Source organism: Colobus angolensis, unplaced genomic scaffold, assembly GCF_000951035.1.
Source record: "Colobus angolensis palliatus isolate OR3802 unplaced genomic scaffold, Cang.pa_1.0 Scaffold156, whole genome shotgun sequence".
Taxonomy (NCBI): domain Eukaryota; kingdom Metazoa; phylum Chordata; class Mammalia; order Primates; family Cercopithecidae; genus Colobus; species Colobus angolensis.
In genome coordinates, this window is record NW_012114666.1 from 5,860,406 (window position 1) to 5,882,096 (window position 21,691).

The 21,691-nt window shown below is 41.1% G+C and overlaps 1 protein-coding gene and 1 long non-coding RNA gene across 2 annotated transcripts in view; one reads left to right on the forward strand and one right to left on the reverse strand.

Annotated features, from left to right (window-relative positions):
• The window catches only part of TSHZ2 (teashirt zinc finger homeobox 2), a 517,935-nt gene that overhangs the window by 307,319 nt on the left and 188,925 nt on the right, over positions 1-21,691 (reverse strand). The window lies entirely within an intron of this gene.
• LOC105507987 lies at positions 3,361-11,566 on the forward strand. The gene is made up of 2 exons (XR_001001188.1): positions 3,361-4,769; positions 11,356-11,566. It is a non-coding gene; the product is annotated as an uncharacterized LOC105507987 (long non-coding RNA).

Sequence of the window (21,691 nt, forward strand, 5' to 3'; positions counted from 1 at the left end):
AACATTGAAGACACATAGGCTCTCTCCCTGTTCAAAGAGAGAGACACACACACACAGAGAATGAATTACAGAGGAAAAGATGAGAGACACTCATCTTTAAACCTTCTGGGAACAAAGTTCAGCACAAAACTTTCCTGGTAGTTGGCTGTTTTTTACTCTGAGCACGTTTATCAAAGGGAAAGAGAAGTTCAGATTACCAAAAGTTAGAGAGATTCTTTGGCAAAATGCGCACCATTTTAATTACTCATTAGCAGTTGTTAAATCATTTGATCCTTTTACTTGACTTAATACCATTAAACAAGCATTTAGTTACTCATTTGTAACTATTTGTCTAATGTCGCTTTAGACTGGAAATGCCATGAGGGCAAACCCCGACCACCTCGTTACCTCTATGAAGAGGTGGCTCATGACTGGATAATCCACTTTTGCATGGATCAGAGTACTTTGCCTATATTTGTTAAATGAATGAGCCAATGAATGAATGAATGAAGCTGCAAAATCATGCTGGAGCCATAATGAAGACCTACTAAATATTGGAGGGAGAGAGAGGGAATGAGGGAGGGAGGGAGGGAGGAGGGAGGGAAGGAAGGAGAGAAAAATGATAGAAAGAAAGAAGAAAGGAAGGAGGGAGACAAGACGGAAGGAGGGAGTGAGGAAGGGAAGAAGAAAGAAAGAAAAAGAAAGAAAAGGAAGGAAGAGAGCGAGGGAGGGAGGAAAGGAAAGGAAAGGAAAGGAGGGGAAGGGAAGGGGAGGGGAGGGGAGTGGAGGAGGGGGGAAGGAAGGGAAGGAAGGGAAGGAGGCAGCTCAGGCACTATATGTGGCACATAGTAGGTGTTTGATGGGGCAATATGAACTGATGCATAATATCCTAAGATCATCAAGTAAAAAGTCAGAGAATTGAGGCCCCCATGTTGCTACCATCACTTCTTCACCTATTTCATTCATTTAATTTTTTTAAAACCATGTTTTGCTAAATTCAGTCTTTCTGGTCAGTCACACTGGCTGTCTGGGCACAGCTGTTAATTTCTCTTTTTTTTTTTTTTTTGAGACAGTCTCGCTCTGTTGCCCAGGCTGGAGTGCAGTGGCGCGATCTCGGCTCACTGCAAGCTCCGCCTCCCGGGTTCACATCATTCTCCTGCCTCAGCCTCCCAAGTAGCTGGGACTACAGGCGCCCGCCACCACCCTCGGCTAATTTTTTGTATTTTTAGTAGAGACGGGGTTTCACCGTGTTAGCCAGGATAGTCTCGATCTCCTGACCTCGTGATCCGCCAGCCTCGGCCTTCCAAAGTGCTGGGATTACAGACGGAACCACTGCGCCCAGCCCTCAGCTGTTAATTTCTAAATAAAAGCAATGGCCCCTGCTCTTCACTCCTCACAGGTCCTGATTTGTCAGGCGCTTTTCTTCTGTGTCTATGGGCTCAGTCCATCTTTCCAGGCCTCTTTTTTCTGTCCAATGTATTTGTTTTCAAGAGAGATGCTGAACTTCTATTTGTTTCCCTTGATCTGTCAGAAACAGAATCCATTTAGACTTTCTTCCAGTCTGTTGTTTGTGGAGTAAATATGTACACAGCAGCAATTACACCCCAGACGCTCTTCTTGGAGCTGGGGTACCTTTGTGAAAAAGGAACTACATGGTCCTTTCCCTGCTGAGTCTATTGTCTTGTTGGGGAAACAGATAAGGAACAAATAAACCCATGAAAAATATCATTTCAGAGAGTGACTGGAGCTACGGAAAGAAAAAAAGGGGTATAGAGAAGAGCTTCTTTATCTAGGGTGGCCAGGGAACGTTCTTCCAGAAGATGACAGTTAAGTTAGGAGAAACTTAAGTGGAAAAACACTGAGACAGCGAAGAGCTGCGGAAAGGAGGAACATGTGAAAAAGAAAGGTGAGAAATGGTGGGTCACACTCAGTGAAAGGAGGGACCAGGAAATAAGGGAGTTGGCTGGGGTTTTAGCTAAGTCTGAAGTGCAACCATCAGAGGGTCTGGATAGGAGATTGTGGGATCTAATTTATGTTATTCCGCAAAATAAAAGCTCCAATTCCCACAAGCCGCACGTCTGACTCAGTAAGGCAGCTCCTTGTCCCTTTTTGCTTTTCAGTGTGAACAATTGATCTTTTCATTTTATTTTATAATTTTTTTAATTTAAAAATATATATTTAAAGGTACAAGTGCAGATTTCTTACATACATAGATTGTGTTTTGGTGACATCTGGGCTTTTAGTGTACCTATCACCCGAACAGTGTGCTCCTAATCAAATATATTTCAGCATTGTTAGGAGAAGGATGTTGGCAGTTGCGGCCCCTTCTACATGAATTTTAGAACTACAGCGTTCTCCAGGGTTGCTTTATGTATCCTGAGCATGCAAGACTGGACCAAAATCAGGAACGGCTACCCTGGTGTGATCCCTGCATAAACCTCTATCTTACCCTGGACTTCAGCAAATTAATTTGTAAAACTGAAATGAAACCCAGTTGGCTGAGTGACCAAGCCATTTCTGGTGGTTTCTTCTACTTCGGGTTGTTCCCTTTGAGTATTCTGCTTTAGACAAAGCAAACCATCCCTCCAGGGAAAATGCCATCATTCTGGGAATTGGAACAAAGTCTGAATAGAGGAATAGATTCTACCCATATGCAAAAATGTAATGAAAGATAGATTTTGGTAATGTGCTCTTTCTGCTGATGTGCTAACGAGATACAGTGTACAGTTCTATCAACATGCCCAGGAGAAGATCCAAAGCCCTCCCTTTCTCCCAATCTCTTTCTTTTATCATAGAATCTCTGAAGCTACTGAAGTAATTCATGAGGAAAGTACTCAATGCAACATGAACCTCCTCCAATCACTTCCAAAATGGTTCGACATTCTATAAATGACAGTTTATGTGCCTATAATATGCATCTGGTGAAATGCGTATTTTCCTTTCAGAAGGTGTTTCTATTACGGTTATTCTGAACATCATGTGATCTTACAGTTGCTAGGGTAACTCCATTTTTTTTAAAGGAGAACAACAGAGTAAATAAGCATGTAAATCGACTTTGGTGCTATGTAAATTCTAGTGAATCTGTTATCGTTACCTTGACGATAAAAAAGCTGGCATTTATCTTCTCTGGCCCCCAGCACGGTTTAGTTTGAACTTAAATTTTATAAAATATACATGTGGATATGCCAAAGGCTCTGCAGATATTCATGAAGCAGTGCTGGTAAAGCGGTATGTTCAACAGGTAAGGCTGCCTGGACAATGACAGTGGGTCACAGAAGAACCAGGGGAGGGAGTAGATGGGAGACCAGATGTTCGGAGTCAAGAGGTAATACCTGTCAATTATGGGCTATCACTCAGTAAGCCTACTCAGGTGGCACCAGAGCTTCTGGGACAGCCGGAAACCTTGTCAACTGTCCAGGTAGTTTGTTCACCTGACGTCTCACCTATGACTTGTCTGGATCCTTTGGCGTCCTAGCACTGAAATCTGCAAAACTGTTTATGTACTTTCTGTAAGGTGAAAATTATGGATGCAGCACCTGTGATTAAGCCATGATGGCTAGAAGTAAAACTTGGTGAATATTTCTAAATGTTTTCCACATTTCCCATACAAAGGTTTGATAATTTGTTCACCTAGTTTCCATTTTATAATTGAGGTTGGCAGTGGAGGCCAAGAACAGATGTGGTGTGGGTCAATTTGGAAGAATTACTTGGAAGAAAATGAGAAAGAGACACTCAAAGGAAATCCCTTTTGAGGAAGGAGATATTCTTTTAATAAAAAAAAATCAACATTTGTATCAATAAAGGTGGAGATCAGAAAATGTTTCCCTTTCAATGAGAAAGATTTGGACTGTGACGAAGATAAACTAAAAAGAAAACAGTTTGACCAACTAGCAAGGGTTTGACTCCTTTCCCCTTAAAAAAAATCACACTAAAAGTACAGCTTATGTTTCAAATGAGTGGATGCTCTGAACTGCAATGCAAAGTGCTAATGAAAACTTAAGATCTTACATTATTACTTCAAAGAGTACATGTGACAGGAATTCCTGTAGAAGACAATTAAAAAGGATATAACTTGAAAATCCAAATTTATAGAAAAATCTGCATCTATCATTTGGCAATGCTATGACTGGATGCTATGACTATTTTGGAAGTATCAAAAATATTACAAAGGAAAATTAAGCTTCATTTTACTCTATCTTCTTATAAAGTGAGGCCCACATCCCAGTGATGGCTATTTCCTTAATGAGACTATGGGATTTTATCAAACCCCATCAAACGTGATTGCATTTCCTTCACTCTGAAACCACCTTATTTTAATTTCTACATGAAACTGGGATGTAATTTGTGTGTTCATTTAATGTGCTAGGGTTCCTTCTCCACCTCTCACTCACTCCTCTCCAACAAAGCTTTTGCCAAATCTGCAGCATGTTTTACAATGGATAGAGTCTTAGGATGGAGGCAACTACAGTCAGGAGGAGTCCGGAGCTAAGATAAACAAAAGAACATGAAAACAGTGATGGTGATGCCTCATGTGATTAGCTCTGTGGTCCCTTCCTCTTCTCAGAGTGACAGGCAGAAAAATCGACAGTTCATTCCAGATCCATCAGGGGCTGTGCTGTCTTTCTATAGGAATGATGAGTTTAGAGAGTAAGCTGCAAATGAGTGTGTGAGCACCCGCGGGAGGTGCCGAGTGTCATGGCAGGAGTTTGTGTGGCATCACTGTCTGCTGCATCCAAGAGATCGTGGGGCCCTTCCAGAAGAGGAACAGCAGGGTCACACAGAAATGGAAGGTAAAAGAGGTTAATTTATGGAAATTCTCCAGGTCATGCAACCAGTAGGACATATCAAGCAGATTTAAGAGAACAGCAGTAATGTATGTAGGATCTGACTTTTAATAGGTTATCAGACAGTGACAGTTAACGGGGGCCAGGTCACTTTTGGAGACAAAAGCTAACATTTCCAGAGTGCTCATAATGCACCAGGCACTGTGCAAAGACCCAAAGCAGCACGAGAGATACTGTGATCCCCATTTTACAGATGAGGAAATAGAGGCTCTGAGAGTTTCAGCATGAAGTCAGTAAGGGGCAACAGTGGGATTAACTCTTACCCTGGGCACTATAGGGACAGCACCTAGGAACTACATTATGTGGGCGTCCATGACCAGATTTTTATTTATTTTAAAATCAGAAGAAAAATAATGAACTTTTAGATAGAAGAAACTGCTTAAATATAGAATATTAATATATTTGTCTGTATACTAATGTAATCATAGGATATAATTTTTAATATCTTTTTAAATGGGAGCGGCCCCCAAAGTAAAGGTGCCAAGGGTTCATGGAAGACCTAATGCAGCCCTGAAGACAGAACTGGAATTAAAGGGCAAGTCTAAAGTTTTGCTTCTTCAAGTGTGGTTTGAGGACCAGCCGTATGTGCACCAGTGAAAGCTCCTTGGAAATGTAGAATCTCAGCGCAGATCTGCTGAATCAGAATCTACATTTTAATGAGATCCCCGGTAGATTCATATGCACATTAAAATTTGAGATGCACTTGACTAAATCCTGAGCTAACAATTTATACTAACTCTTCATCTTCACATGAACCACGGCAATTTTAACCTATATTGGAATCTAAAACCATGCTGGGTAAGGACAGAGCTTTCCCTGGGAACTGGTTTAGGTGTCCTTTTACCACTCGTAAGGCAGGTAGGTTACAAAGATGCATATAGTGGCTCATATCTATAATCTCAGCACTGTGGGAGGCTGAGGCAGGAGGATCACTTGAGGCCAGGAGTTCATGGCCAGCCTGGACAACATACTAAGACTCCCATTTCCACAATGATAATAACAAAAGTGATAATAACAAACATATTTCTACAATACAATTTCTACAATAATAAAAAAAAAAATACATAAAGAAATACAACTTCTGGCCAGGCACGACGGCTCATGCCCGTAATCCCAGCACTTTGGGAGACCGAAGTGGGTGGATCATGAGGTCAAGAGATAGAGACTATCCTGGCCAACATAGGGAAACCCTGTCTCCACTGAAGATATAAAAATTAGCTGGGCATGGTGGCGCATGCCTGTAGTCCCAGCTACTCGGGAGGCTGAGGTAGGAGAATAGCTTGAACTCAGAGGGCAGAGGTTGCAGTGAGCTGAGATCACACCACTGCACTCCTGCCTGGTGACAGAGCGAGACTTTGTGAAAGATAAACGAAAGAAAGAGAGAAAGAGAGAAAGAGAGAGAAAGAAAGGAAAAGAAAAGAAAAGAAAAGAAGGAAGGAAGGGAAGGAAAGAAGGAAAGAAAGACAACTTCTAAATAAAAATATAATTTAGAGATAACAATGTTGATTAAATCACGAATATCCTGTTACTCTTGACTTAAGCCCTGTGAAATAATTAAGGGAGTTTTGTACCAGTACCGGTTACCAACTCCAGTAATCAATGCTGTATGAAAGACCCACGGGTTGGGAGTCCTCAGTCATGTCTCCTTGGTTTTTCATTCTAACAATGCTCCCTAGCAACCCCCAATTAAGAGTGCTTTGAGAAACCTGCCCGCTGGCTCCCTGCACTGGGGAATGAGGTGAACTAAGCCTAGCAGACACCTCCTCCCAAAAGGATTCTAGAGCTGTCCCTCTGACATCTGCTGGCTACAGGTGTTCAGCAACTTTTAAGGATGAGGGCAAAGAACTATTTCAGTCTATGAGGTGTTCTTTGAGGCTTATTAGGGAGAAGCTACAGACGGGAGGGGAAATGGGCAAAAGAAAGAGGGAGAGAAAATAGGAGGAAAATGTGGAAAAGGCATTTGAGAGGGAAAAGCCTGAAGATGACCTTAGAACTAAGGAGCAGTAACTCCAGCGGTTCAGCACCTGTTGTCAAACACCTTGTGAATGAAAGAGCAAGGAGAGAATTTAACTCTGTCTAGTGAGTGTCCAATATCTGGATTAAAGGGGTGCATGTGCACACTCATCTTCTTCATAGCACTTGTAATGATCTGAAATTACCGTGTTTATTTATTTACTTTTTTAGTCTGGGTCTCCTTTGCTAGCAAATGATCTCCATGAGAATAAGGCTCTGTCCTGTTCACTGATGGATTCCGCACACCTCGACAGGCAGCTGGCACGTGCCCAGCAAAGTTCAGCTGAATGAATGCAACAAAGGTTGGGGGAAGTCGGTCTTTGTGACATGCTAACCAAGTCTACAGGTCGGGATACCACCAATCTGAATGCAAGGACTCTAGAGGAGCCGATGGAACTTCTCATTCTGGCACTAATTCCTGATTCACTGCATGGCCTGGAGCAGCCACTACCTGCCCTACCCCAATCCGCCCTCTGCCTCAGTTGTTTATCTGTGGGAAAAGGATGAGAAGACGGATCTGACTTCCCTCGGAGGGACAAGATAACAAGGTGTGCATGCTCTGAAAGCAGTGCCGTGCTTCCTGGAAGAAAGTTGTTGATATGAGCACAGTGGTGTGTTTCCTTCTGGCCGTTGAGCATCAGACAAAACCACCAAGGGCCAAGGAAGAAGAAGAAAAAGCCCAGGGGGCCAGGTGCCATGGCTCACACCTGTAATCCCAGCACTTTGGGAGGCCAAGGCGGGTGGATTACCTGAGGTCAGGAGTTTGAGATCAGCCTGGCCAACATGGTGAAACCCAGTCTCTACTAAGACTATAAAAAATTCAAGCTTAGACTCCAGAGTAAAGATGCCATAAATATTTGCTGAATATTATAAGTCTGGGAACTTTTTCTTTTCTCTCTTATTTCTTCCTCCTCTACCCACAGAGCAGCTTAAACTGTTAACTGACTAGAATTTTCCTAAGACATCTTTTGAATATTTTAAATCTAAAAAATAAAAATAAAACCCAAACAATAGCCAGAGTTCAGACATAGCAGGCATTTCTAAAATAAAAGAGCTAAAGGAAGATTTGGCCAATTGAAGAGGAAACAAACAGAAAAAAGAAAATCCTCAAAAACCTTTTTATTAATTGATCACATGTAGCTTATACTTGGAACTGAATTGGGAAAAACACTTAAATTCTGCCCTTGTCCTCTTGGGACTTACACTTTAATTCACTAAAACCAACCAAAATGGATACGGTTCTGAGTTTTAAGTAGATAGACATTGCTTTATAATCCATATCTAAAATGGCCCTCTTCTTCCAGGCAAGGTGAAATAGACAGAAAAATGACAGGGCTGACTGGATAAACTGAGATATGCATACAGCAATCATTTTTTTTCCCCAAGTAAGTTACAATGATTTTTAAGGCTTCATGTCTCTGTGGTTCTTTTTTTTGTTCCGCTTTATTCATATGAGGCAGGATGACTTATTAATCTAACTATAAATTTCTTCTTTAGGTTGCAATTTTCATCTGGGGGAAAGTCCTTTTCATATTAATGATCTGTATCATTTGTAGTAACAATACCTTTCTCTCTTTGTTTAAGAAAAAACAATAATAATGATAGTCATAAAAAAGTAGACTTTCCTCTCCATATCAAAGTCAACCAGAAAATAAATGAGAAAAACATATATTTTGATACCATGTTTCAGCCTCAGAAAAGTCAACAAAATTATTTTTATTATATATAAAATGTATAGCTCCTGCATATAGCTCAGAATCAATTAATTTAAAGTAATAATTTGTACAAACACCCTCACAAAAATTTTAAAGGGTATTAAACACCCTGTTTTATAAACATAACACTTAATTTAGGAAAAAAAACATTTAGAAGGTAATGCATTTAGGATAAGTGCACAACACATGAAAATAATAAATGAAATTTTCCCAGTTTAGAAAATGAATGTAATTAATTAACATTTAAATTACATTTTTAATTGCAATCATGCCCTCCCAGGGGACTCATAAGGGACCATAATTGCAATTAAAAGCATGTGGATTAGATAATAAAACAATGCACACTGTCTGAAATGTGCGATTTAAAATGGAAAACAGACATTGTTATCGGCACATCTAACTTAATTGTAGCCATAAAGCAAATGTGCTGTACAAAATAAAATTCACATACGAGAACATTTAATTCTGGAGTCTCTTAAAGGGGACACGCTTGAGAGCACATTTTATGACAGGTTCTGTTGGAAACAGCCCTTTAAGGCTTTCGGATCGAGGGCTGGTGCCTTAATGCTTTTGCATTAATAAAAGCAAAGCTGAATGTTCCTATTAAAACACACAGATACATTTAAGTAAGAGATGAAACTCGATGTCTAAATTTAAGCTGCGGTGCATAATTCTATTAGCTGGACAGACTGTAAGGACATGTAATTTTGAAACTATGTCTTTTTGTGTTTTCTTTTTTTCTTTAATTACTTTTTTTCCTTTTCATTTTTTATTGTCTTTCCTTCCTTATGAGAGGAGCACCATGAAAGGTGTGGGGATTTGAGCTTGGAGAAGGAAGAGCCGGAGACATGTGTCTTGGGAATGGCTAGAGCTGGGCCCAAACACCACTCTGACATCCTAACATCCAATATCCCTCACCTTAAGGAAGACAAACCAATGCCCTTTCGTTATATAAAGGCCTCCTATTTTAGTACCATTAAGCTCAGCATTATTTTATTAGAAACCTTTTTTCACACCACACATATCAGCATTCACGACTGGGGGCGCATTTGCCAATGTCTGATTGTCACAACCTGGGGGGAGAGGTGCTACGATCACCCAGTGGGTGGAGGCCAGGGATGCTGCTGAACAGCGTACAGGGCCCAGGACAGCCTCCCCGGCCCCTGCCACCACCATCATAGCAGGAAAGTATCTGGTTCAACAGCGTCAAGGTTCAGAAACCCTGTTTCATCTCAGGAGAGAGCAGAGATGCCAAACTTCTAAGGAAGCAGACTCAGATTTTGGCATATGCTTGCTAGGAAATACAAAACTGTATCTATCGTAAGAGGAAATGAACAAAACTCTTTCAGAATCGCATTACAGTAGATACAGGCTGCAGTCTACTGCTTCTTAGCCTAGATGTCAATTTCATTTGCTTATTTATGAGGAACAGTGACTCTGTTTACAGTACAAATGTTAACATGAAATTAGAAGCGGCCTAGCCCTAGAAAAGCAGTGTAATCGAAAGACAAAGTCTAGACTTCGGGGCTGGATAGATCTCCATTCAAAACCTGGCTCTGTAATTGTGTGACTCTGCGAGAGTTGATTTTCCTCTGCAAGTCTCAGTTTTCACATCTGTTTTCCAAACAGTAGTTACGGCATTCTTGTCTTCAATGGTAGTATGAAGATCCGAAAAAAATGGGCATATATATGTAAATATACACACTTACACACACATACATTTATTGAATATGTCTGCTTATGAATGTATAAGTATACATACCATACATTGGATATATAACTGTGCATAAATACCTTTCCATAAGTATAATATGCAATGTATATACAGGCACATACCTGGGCATGCACATTTGCAAAATTTATTAAGCGATATGCAAATTTCTATAAAAATAGACAACTATTCTCAAGACTTGAGTTATTGACACTGTGAAGAACTGATATAAACTGGATTCTGTTTAAAAAGGGGAGGGGGAATGACATCTAATTCCTTTGACAGGTTTAAATTTACATATATGCACAGTTCAGTGCATTCTACAAACTCATTCATGCAACAGATTTTTTTTGGAGGGCTTACTATATGCCAGGAACCATGCTAGCCTTGGCGATGTAGTTAAAAAAGAAAGTTGGAAGAAAAGGGTTTTAGGTAGATAATAAAACATCTGGACTTGATCCTAGGACAATGGGAAATCATTGACGACTTTGGGCAAAGAAATAAAACCAACAGATTTGCATTTCCTAAGAGATTACTGAGTAATGTGCAGCATTGGTCAAAGAAACGTGGGAGACTTGAGCTCAACACGGCTGGAGTAATGATGTTGAGAGGCCAGGAGCTGGTACAATTATGGCTTGTAGAGTTTACCAGATTGGAGGAAGAGCCGAAACCAGCTGACAATACAATTTTTGTTTCGAATAAAGCCCAGAAATGTGAGAATCAACTCTCGATTTCTTAACCTAATGAAGGGCAGTACAAATGAAGATGTGAGACTACTTAGATCTGAGACCAATGAGTCCTGGATACCTATCCATCCCACTTACCTGGAGCAAGTAAAAATTACGGATTCCTAAACCTCATTCAGACCTCTCAAATTGGAATGGATGGGCAGGACGTGAGCAGTCTATAATTCTGATGCTTGGCATGTTTAGGGAAGACTGTACTGTCATAAATATTGTTTATTTGTAATTCAGATTACAAATCAAAAATATTTTGAACATTATTCAATAAACTGAAAAGCTGATATCTAGGATGATAGCAGAAGTGATGCTATCTGTTCGCCAAATCCCTTTTCTTCTTTCTCTTCCTACAGGAAGACCACTCTTCCCAGTTTCTGGCCAATGGGATGTGGGCAGAAGTGATGGGCATCAGTTACAGAACTCATTCACACCTTCTTCAATGGTTTTGGAAGCCACATGCTTCAGATGGCAAAGCTACCCTGGTAAAGAGGGTTGCATCTGAGTCACCACGTGGAGATCAACTTTGTATGTGTGAAAAATGAATGTTGACTGTGTTGGGCCACTGAGATATTTAGCTGTTTGTATCACCAGCTAGCCTTAATTATCCTAATGAATACAAGGAGACAGACAAACAAAAACATCTTTCAGAGTATGTCATGGAATCCATATATATTCAATCAATTTTTCCAATATTCATCATAAGTTTTCTACGGCAAAGTCTCTGAATAGCCAGCTATAGATGCTATTTCTAGCTTCTGGATTGCTATATTTGAGTAGATTTTAACCGTTTTGGAGTTTAACCAAGAACACATTCCATTCTCATAAACTGGACTATATGAATAAGCCAGTGGTTTTTATTTGGCAGGTGGGGAGGTTGGCTCCTAGGGGACATTGAACATTGTCTGGAGACATTTTTGTCTGTCACAGCCTGGGGTGAGGTGCTAGTGGAATCTGGGGGTAGGGGCTACACATCCAATGATGAACACGACAGCCTCCGTCAGCAAACAATTATCCAGTCCAAAATGTCAACAGTGCCATTGTTCAAACCCTGAACAAATCAAATTCAGAGTGCACTTGCTCTCGGGGACTGAGGTTTGCTTGCCTTCTAGACATAATCACACACCCATGATGCCAAAAAGAACAGTGACCAACTGATGCCAGACAGACCCTGCAGTCCAACAAATCAGATTGTCCACGCCTGGCAAGGTGACTATTGCCACTCCTTGCCAGATTGTGGAAATCAGTTTGTTAGAAAGACAGACAGAAATGTACCAGGGACTTTTTGTCACCTGGGCATAAAGAAACATCTTGAAAGACAGTTATTCACATGTTCAACTTTGTCTTCTTTATTCCAGTGTTGATGCTAATATCACATTTGTCTTAACTTCACAGACTCTACGGGGGACATAACACCCTACCCAGTGGAAGTATGCATTGGCAGGTGCTGCAAAGTCCACCTCTCTGCCACCTTCACCACTTGCACCTCTCATTCAAACACACATGGCCTCCATGGAGAACAATTTGAAATTGCAATGTTTAAGACATTATGAATTAAACTGCCATCCAAATGATATGATTTGAGGAATACCTAGAGTCCCTTATTAAACACACACACACACATACACACACACACACACACACACACACCCCCCAAGCAAGCAAAGAAACAAAACATTACTCCCTACTATTCTCCACCCTGATACAAAGTCTGATCTCAGCACAGCCTGGTGACTGTGAGAATGAGTGATGGGGTCAGACAAACATAGGTTTGAAGCCTGACTTCCGCTTCCTACCTGTGATTTTAGGCAAGTTATTAAACATGCCTGAGCAACAGTTTTCTCACCTATATGGTGAAAATAATGTCCACCTCATATAGTTGGTGTGAAGATCAGAAGAGAAAATGTATATAAAGTGCTCAATTTAGTGTCTGGTTACAGTAAATGTAAACTATATCCTTCTTGACATAGAATAAAAGTTCTCCTCCATAGAGAGCATAGTCATACGTGACTTGGCCTCTGTTGGCCTCTACCTTCATCTTCCTACTTCATTCTGGATTCACTGAGCTCCAGCCACCATCTTTCTTTTCCAGAAAGAACAAACCCAACTCATTCTCACCCCAGGACCTTTGCACCTGCTGCTTTCTCTGCATGGAAAGCTCTTCCTCCAGATTTTTCTCCTGACCGAGACTGATCAGCATTCTGGTCACAGCCTACATGTCACCTTCCTCTGACCATTGTCTCCATAGTCGTTCCCACCCTTATTCTTAGTCATTCACTATTACATTATCAGTTTTACTTTTTTACAATACTTAGAAGCATCGGAGTCTATCCTATTCATATATTTATGTACTTGTTTATTGTCTTTTTCCCACCATTGATTGTAAGCTGCATTCAGGCAGAGAGTTTGCCTTATTTTTGTTTTGATTTTTGATTTTATTATTATTTTTAGATAGAGTCTCACTTTGTTGCCCAGGCTGGAGTGCAGTGGTGTGATCTTGGCTCATTGCAACCTCCACTTCCCAGGCCCAAGTGATCCTCCTACCTCAGCCTCCCAAGTAGCTAGGACTACAGGCATATGCCACCATGCCTTACTATTTTTTGTATTTTTAGTAGAGATGGGCTTTCGCCATGTTGGCCAGGCTGGTCTTGAACTCCTGGTCTCAAGTGATCCACCGACCTCAGCCTCCCAAAGTGCTGGGATTACAGGCATGAGCCACCACTCCTGGCTTAATTTTTAATTTTTCAAATGTTTAATTTTGTTTTTTGTAGAGACAGGCTCTTTCTATGTTACCCAGGCTGGTCTCAAACTCCTGGCCTCAAGCAATCCTCCCACCTCAGCCTTCCAAGGTGTTGGGATTACAGGTGTGAGCCATCATGCTCAGCCCAAATTTGCCTTATTCAATGGCTGTGTGCACCACATTTAGAGTTTTTCTTACCTAGTTGGTTTTCAATGAACATTTGCTGAATAAAGTAAATCAAAATTAACTTGATTAACAGAATATGTTGAAACTAACCCAACACCTCTTGAGAAATCTTTTAATAGCAAAACCAAGGATGGGGAAATCTAACATGGACTCTAAGCTCCCAGCAATATCCTCGAAGGGTGGAGACGTCCAGTTGTCCCTACAGCCCATTTTAGACAAATCTTCAACTTGCATTAGTTTCTGATAAGTCATTGCAGGAACAAAGAGTTCACAGATTTGGGAATGGGACCACTAAACATATGCCACCATCTGAAACCAGAAAGTTTGTGATGAACTTCAGTGTCCAGGCCAGAAGACAGAATGATGGGAGTGTTGTGTTAGCCCATCAGAAAGGAGCTCAGTGTTAAGTGGCTGTGTGAGGGCTTGCAGTCACCGTTGTGTGTGAGTCTGTGTGTGGACCCAAATGGGCAGTCAAGGGTGGCTGGGAGGACTACCTAATTACGTTTCAAATTGCACCATCAGGCAACTCCACTTGGCCACTCTTTCACTTGCCCCGTGAAATGGATCTAAGACACAAACTATGCCTTAACTAGGCAGCCTCCACTGTTGCTGATCTCATTAGTTGCCCAATTGGGCAAGACAGGTTTTAATTGCATGCCAGAAGCTTTATTTTTCTGCCCCAGGCAAACAGTTAACCACATTAGTGTACCACTGACACGTTAGAAGTTGGTCAGCAATAAAAAGTGAAAGAGCCACTTTTAGAGGGAAGTGAGGTACCTGTCAGTTTCGAGCACTTTCTCCCTAGCATCTGTAGCTACCTGCAGGAGAAAATTTTCAATCACCACTATGACAATGTGACAAGGTGTAAATAATGTATGTTGCTATATTTTACAGCTTCATGGTATGATGTAGGATAATTGATTAGGAAAAGGCTTGAAGGCAGACAAATCTAGTTCAGACATGGGCTGTGTAACTTACTAGTTATTTCCTCAGTTTCCTCATCTGTCAGACAGGAAAAATTATTGACACTTGCCTCTTTGAGCTATTACAAAGATTGAATGAGAATGAAATATTGCAGGTAAAACCTTGGGTCCAAACTTTGACACTTAATAGGCACACTATGAGTGTTAGCTGTTATTATTACTTTTATCCATCCACATCCATCCATCCATCCATCCATCCATCCATCCATCCATCCATCCACCCTTCCATCCACTCATCTATCCATCCACTCATTCATACCAGCCTCTGTGACAAGTGTAACGGGTTGCAAGACCACTAGTCAGGGATATTGGAAAGTAGAAGCAGAGATTAAATGAAAGTGGTGATCATATAAGTATCAATCAAGGATCCTTGCATCCCAAACAAACATCAATGATATTAGGTACCTCTAAGCTTATCCTTTTATGGTGCACAACATATGTTTATTTTGTGGAATTCCTTATAGAAATAATGTTACTATGATTTAAATGTCAGACCCATGGAGCATCCTATTTAAAGCCAATGCATAGGGAAAAGGGGATATTGTTAGGAAGGTGAAAACTTCAGTGTCTCACTTCAACTGCTTTCTTCTACAGAAGGCTAGTATTTCATCCTTCAGAACAGAGCAGTTCAATATAGTAGTCACTAACTCCATGTGGGTGTTTAAAATAAAATAAAATTTAAAAATAACTTGTTTCTCAGTTGCACTAGCTAACAGGGCTCAGCAGCCACAGATGCCTAGTGCTACTAGAGTAGACACGCAGATAGAGGATGTTTCCATCATCACAGAAAGTTCTACTGGACAGCACTTCTTCTAGTTAACATTTAGTTCCTTATCTCAGTATTTCAACCTCTACCCCTATGTATATTCCTTTTTTTTTTAAGGAGGAAAGGTGACCAGGAAAACGATCTCTTCCTTTTAATAGTTGTAAAACTATGAAATATTTTGCCTATCAAATTGTCAGTAATCAAAATAAAAGGCAAAGGTGAGATGAAGTAGACATTGACCTGCATTTCTGGTAGTAGTATATCGATTAATCTCTCCTACTGGGGAGAAGTTGTATAATAAAAATCCAGAGAAATACAAATATTCCTACACTTTGATCCAGTAATCCAAGCTGATTCCTAATCCTAAAACAAATTCCAATCTATTTTAGGATAATAGCTAAAAAAAAAAAAATAGAAACTCTACATAAAAAGAAACTGTGGTTTAGGAAACCAGAAGGGGCTTAGCTCAGTGAATCTGACTTAGAATCTCTCACCAGGTTGCAGTCAAGCCCCTGAGAATGAAGAGCCCACTCCTAAGTTAACTCATGTAGTTTTTGGCAAGTGATTTTTGGCAGGCTTGTGGACTGCCTAGTGACACCTTCAGTATCTCACCAAACCACAGGATAGCTCACACCACAGTTACTGGCTCTCCCCCAGGGTGAGTGATTCAAGAGACAGACAGCGTGCGTGCGCTTACGATGGAAGCCACCATCTTTTTATAACCTAATCTTGGAAGTGACATCCCAACATGTTTGCCATATTCTGTTTACTAGAGGAGGGTCAATAAGTCCATCCACTCTCAAGAGGATAACATCACACAAGGACAGGGATCTCAGGAGGTGGGGACCACCACACCTCCTGGGTGTGATGCCTATCCCAAAAATCTTAGGTACAATATAGTCACATCATTTGAAACAATAAAAAAGTTGGGTTCAGTATTTAAAAGAAGAGCAGAGAGGCCGATAGACAGGAAACAGAATGGATCTTCCTGTTTATAGTAGGACTATGGAGGAAATTGCTTTCCTACATTCTTTTCAGTATTTTCCAATAGTAAATTTTTTAAAAACAATTATTATGATGGAAACACTCAATAAAAGTTATTGAACTGGAAAGAAACTGGTTAAAAATAAGCAGGTGTTATATTTGTAACTGAGGAAGGTCATTTTAAATCTACTTCCAACTCTGAAATTAACTTTCTTATTTTCTCCCCCTCCCCAGCTTTGTAAAGAAAACCATCAGCAGATGTCTCTGTAGTTAACAGTTAGAATGTGCAAAGTGACAGCATTAAAACGCTACATCTCTGCCTCTATACCCGCTTTTTCCTGGAGCATAGCCCCTCCTTTCCCATGCAACACCCCCTCCTAACGAATTCCCAGAGTACCCTATATTTTAACGTCTACAAGGACAAGGAAAGCAGGATTGATGGCCCTGCAGTCATGTCCTGGGCTGACACTGGCAATGGAAGGTAACTCATGCTTAGCACTTGACGTAATTTTTTGATGACTGAAACCTGATCCCATCGACCGGTTCCCCAGTGGCTGATCTCATCTCTTTACCATCAGAGAAACTGAAGTCGAGTTACCAGGAAAGATAAAAAAGAAGAAGCAAGTGGGCAACATCTCAGCATAGACAGGAGTAAGCTTGTCTTTGATCTTTTATCCAAAGAACATTCCTAATTCTCACAAATGAGATGGCCGAACCCAAAACATTGCGGCAGCCAGTCCTTCCCTCCCTGCCCCATCCCCAGCCAGGCCAAATTCTTCTGAGCTGGGTGTCCATGAAGTTCTTCAGAGGAAACTACAAGTTTGTTATTTTTTTTTCCTTCAGTTATGATTTTGAAGAGAGTCTCTTTTATTCATAAAATTGAGAAGAAAAGAATAATGCAATCTACAAAACACTCTTGGAAGGGTTTGAAAAATAAACATCATAAACAATGGCAATAAAAATGAGCCTTTAATGAGTATTTTGAGCCAGGAACTGGAGGCAGATGACAAGAGTTGAGGTTCAGATTTGCCATACAGTCACTATGTGTCTCCAGACAAGTCACTTTTCCTCCCTAAGCCTCAGTTTACTAATCTGAGAAGTCATAATAATTGTACCCATTCATTGGTGAAGACTAAAGGAAAGGGACCTAAGGTGGATATATAGTGCCTGAGATATAGTAATTGCTTATTAAAGTGTGGTCTTTCTCTACTTTAACTCAAATAATATCACTCATTTACTTAAAACTCTGTGATATGGTTTGGCTCTGTGTCCCCACCCAAATATCATCTGGAATCATAACCTCCACTTGTCGAGGGGGGTACCTGGTGGGAGGTGAGGGAATCATGGGAGCGGATTCCTTCATGCTGTTCTCATGATAGTGAGTGAGTCCTCACAACATCTGATGGGTTTATAAGTGTTTGGCAGTTTCTCTTCCGCTTGCACTGTCTTTTCCTGCTGCCTCATGAAGAAGTTACTGGTTTCTCCTTTGCCTTCTGCCATGACTGTAAGTTTCCTGAGGCCTCCCCAGCCATGCAGAACTGTGAGTCAATTAAGCCTCTTTCCTTTGTAAATTACCCAGTCTCAGGCAGTATTTTATAGCAGGCTTCCTATTACAGAGAATGAAATCAAAACTCCTTACCATGAGCTACAAAGCCCTGTCTCATCAGTCTGCGTGCTCCCCATCATGTTCACCCTCCTCCCACCCACAGGTCTTTCCTCTAACCCTGTGGCACACGTTTGCTCTCACCTCAGGGTCTTTGCACTGCCTAGAACACTCAGGGTCTTCTCACTCCCTAGAGCACTCATTCCTCAGACATTCATTTGGCTGGGTTTTTCCTCAATGATGAGCTCTCAAGTCAAATACCACTTCATCAGATAGCCTTCCATTACCTCCATTTTTGTTTTGCTGAAAATAACCAGCGTTGGTTTCTGTCATTTACAAAGGAGTCTAATGGAACCAAGTAGCAATGTTCTTGGGAAAAAAAAAAACAAAAACAAAAACCCAAACATTTTGCTGTTTCTTTCCCCTCTGTATTTGCTAACTTTATCATGACTTTATTCTTAAAGCCTATCGCTGGCTGGCTTTTATTAATATATTAGTAGAAATTTTCACCTGCCCTATTAGTACCTTATGAAGAAATAGATTAAGAATAGGGAATAAATAGATGAAGAGGTAAATTTAAAGAAGATGGGCCTATGGTGAGTAAAAGAAAAGTGTTTCCAGAGGTGTAGTTTGCCACATGGTTCATCTAGAAAGGGTAAACTGCTGAAATGTCTTTTTTTTTGAGACAGAGTCTTACCCTGTCACCCAGGCTGCAGTGCAGTGGCAAAATCTCAGCTCACTGCAACCTTCACCTCCCGAGTTCAAGAGATTCTCGTGCCTCAGCCTCCTGAGTAGCTGGGATTACAGGTGCACACCACCATGCCCAGCTAATTTTTGTATTTTTAGTAGAGACAGGGTTTTGTCATGTTGGTCAGGCTGCTCTCAAACTCCTGGCCTCAAGTGATTTGCCCACCTCAGCCTCCCAAAGTGCTGGGATTACAGGCATGAGTCACTGCCCCCGGCCCTAAAAATATCTGTCTTAATACTGCCCTTGTGCATGCTTTACCTGGTTCCAGCAATACTGTAAATACCTGAACTGAACAACAGAGATGATTACGGAACACAGAGAAGAGGTACTTTGCACGACCAGGGATTAGACTCAGCATAGCCATAAGAGATTTGATGTGGACTCCTGAACCCAGGAAGATGAAAGATCATCCCATAAAAAGCTACCACTCCCTTTAGCCCTTTCAGTGTTTTCCATTTTCTTAGGATGGAGAATAACTCTAACATGAGATTCTTAGCCCAGTATGGTCAGAGATACCCGTGTCCCCAATCTCCTCTCTCCCATCTGCCCCTCCTGCATTGTTCTTCAGACATCCAGGCATCTTGCTTTGAATTTCCTAGGGCCTACTATGCACCCTCTTACCACTGGGCCTTTTCATATGTGGACCATCCCTTCTGGGATGATAGACTTCCCTCTCCTCTTCACTTCCTTGTCATTCAGCTCCTACCTCAAACACAATGTCCTCGGGAAAGCCTCCTCCAACTTCCCTGACTAGTCAAATTTTATAATTATTTGACTAACAACTGTCTCTATCACCAGAGGGAGAGCAATGTTCAGGCAAGAAAAATGTCAGATTTGCTCAGCATGGAACATGCTGTTGCTATTACAGGTACTGGCTTAGTATGGTATAGACATTAAATAAGTTTTGTCAAATGAATAAAAAAAAATGAATAAATTTACTGTCAGAATCAACTGAAAGAATAAAGTCATAAGAGCAAATTCCTATTTTGAACAATAGAAAACTTACTGACTTTGGTCACTTAAGTGTTTTCTTTTTTTTCTTAACTCCTGTTTTTTAAATCATTCATTCAAAAAACATTTATTTCTCTTTAACTGACATTTTGTTGCAGTCATGGGAAGAATAGATGTTATGTGTGTCACATGAACTATAACTTATTCTCTTTGATGTACTTCATTTTTTTTTTCTATCTAGAACATGGGTTGGCAAACTTTTTCTATAAAGGGCCTGATAATAAATATTTCAGGCTTTGAGGGTCACATAGTCTCTGTAGCACCTACTCAATTCTGCCATTATAGTACAGAAGCTGCCACAGACAATACGTCAACAAATAAGAGTGGCTGTGTGCCAATAAAACTTTATTTCCAAAAACAGGTGTTGGGCTGGACTTGGCCCATGAGCTGTACTTTGCTGATTCCACTATAGAGGATGAGGAAAAGACAAAAATACAGGCTCAGCCTGGCATTTAACTCTGGAAACTAGGGTGGTACATCCCCTGGCTTGCTTTATGCACTTTGGCACATCAATTAATCTCTCTGGGACTCAGTTTACTTATGATTAAAACGAGATAATGGTCATAACAAAGCATGGCTGTGAGGGTAAGAGGCTGTCAAATACATGAGCTGGAATTCAACAACCTTGTTTTGTACCTATCGTATTTGTTTTCATGTTTACTTTCTAGCTATCATCAGTTCTGCTAACTTTTCCTGTATGGTTATGAAATAAAATTTGTTTTAAAAATACATGTAATGAAGGAAAAAAGGGAGAGTCAATATAAAGAATGTTTTGAGGTTTAAAGAAAGATTGCTGTGGCTTTTGTGTGCACAGTGGGCAGGTGACACAAAGACCAGTCAGAGAGGCCATGGGAGAAAATACCACAGGAAGCCCAGAAGTGCAGCCATGGTGGCCTGGAACAGGTGGTGGTGATGAAGGAGGGATGTAACTTGTCCTTTCCATGGTTGGGGAGGGGATGGTCCTTGAAGGCCAGGACATTATCACAGCTGGAGGGTTCCAGGGCCCGACAGTCTGATAGGCAATGAGGCAGGGTCTTGGAAATGGATGTTGATAGAGTAAAAACAGGAGCCACTTTCTGGGGATGTTGAGATCATCTCATTTAAAAGACATGCCACTAACAATGTCCTTCTTTGTGTCTTGTTCTCCCACTGATAGACTCAAACTTCAAAAATTAACCCACAATCCAACCATTTCTCACAACCTCCACCACTATCAGCCCACCGCTATCAGCCCAACCCCAGCCACCACTGACTGTAACAGCCCTGTCCTGCCTGCCTGCTACCAGCTCACCCCCGCCACAGTCCATCCACTGGTGCACAGTCAACCTGCTCATAGGTAAGTCAGATGATGCTTCTCTCCTGCCCCAAACCTTCTAGCCTCATCCATTACTCTTCCAGTGAAATCCAAAGTCCTTAGGAAGTCCCATAGGCTCTGCACAATCTGCCCCCTGGTGGTCTCATTCACTTTCGCCTTCCTCATTTGGCCCCAGACATTCGCCTCTCCTTGCTGTTTCCAAAGCCCATGGTGACTTCCAGGTCTTGGTTGTTTTCTTCCACCTGGGACACTGTCCCCTTCGTGGGCACACAGCTTCCTTCCTCACTTCGTCCATATCTTGTTCAAACATTGCTTCCCCAAATAAGATCTTCCTTGACCAATCCATCCAAGGCAGC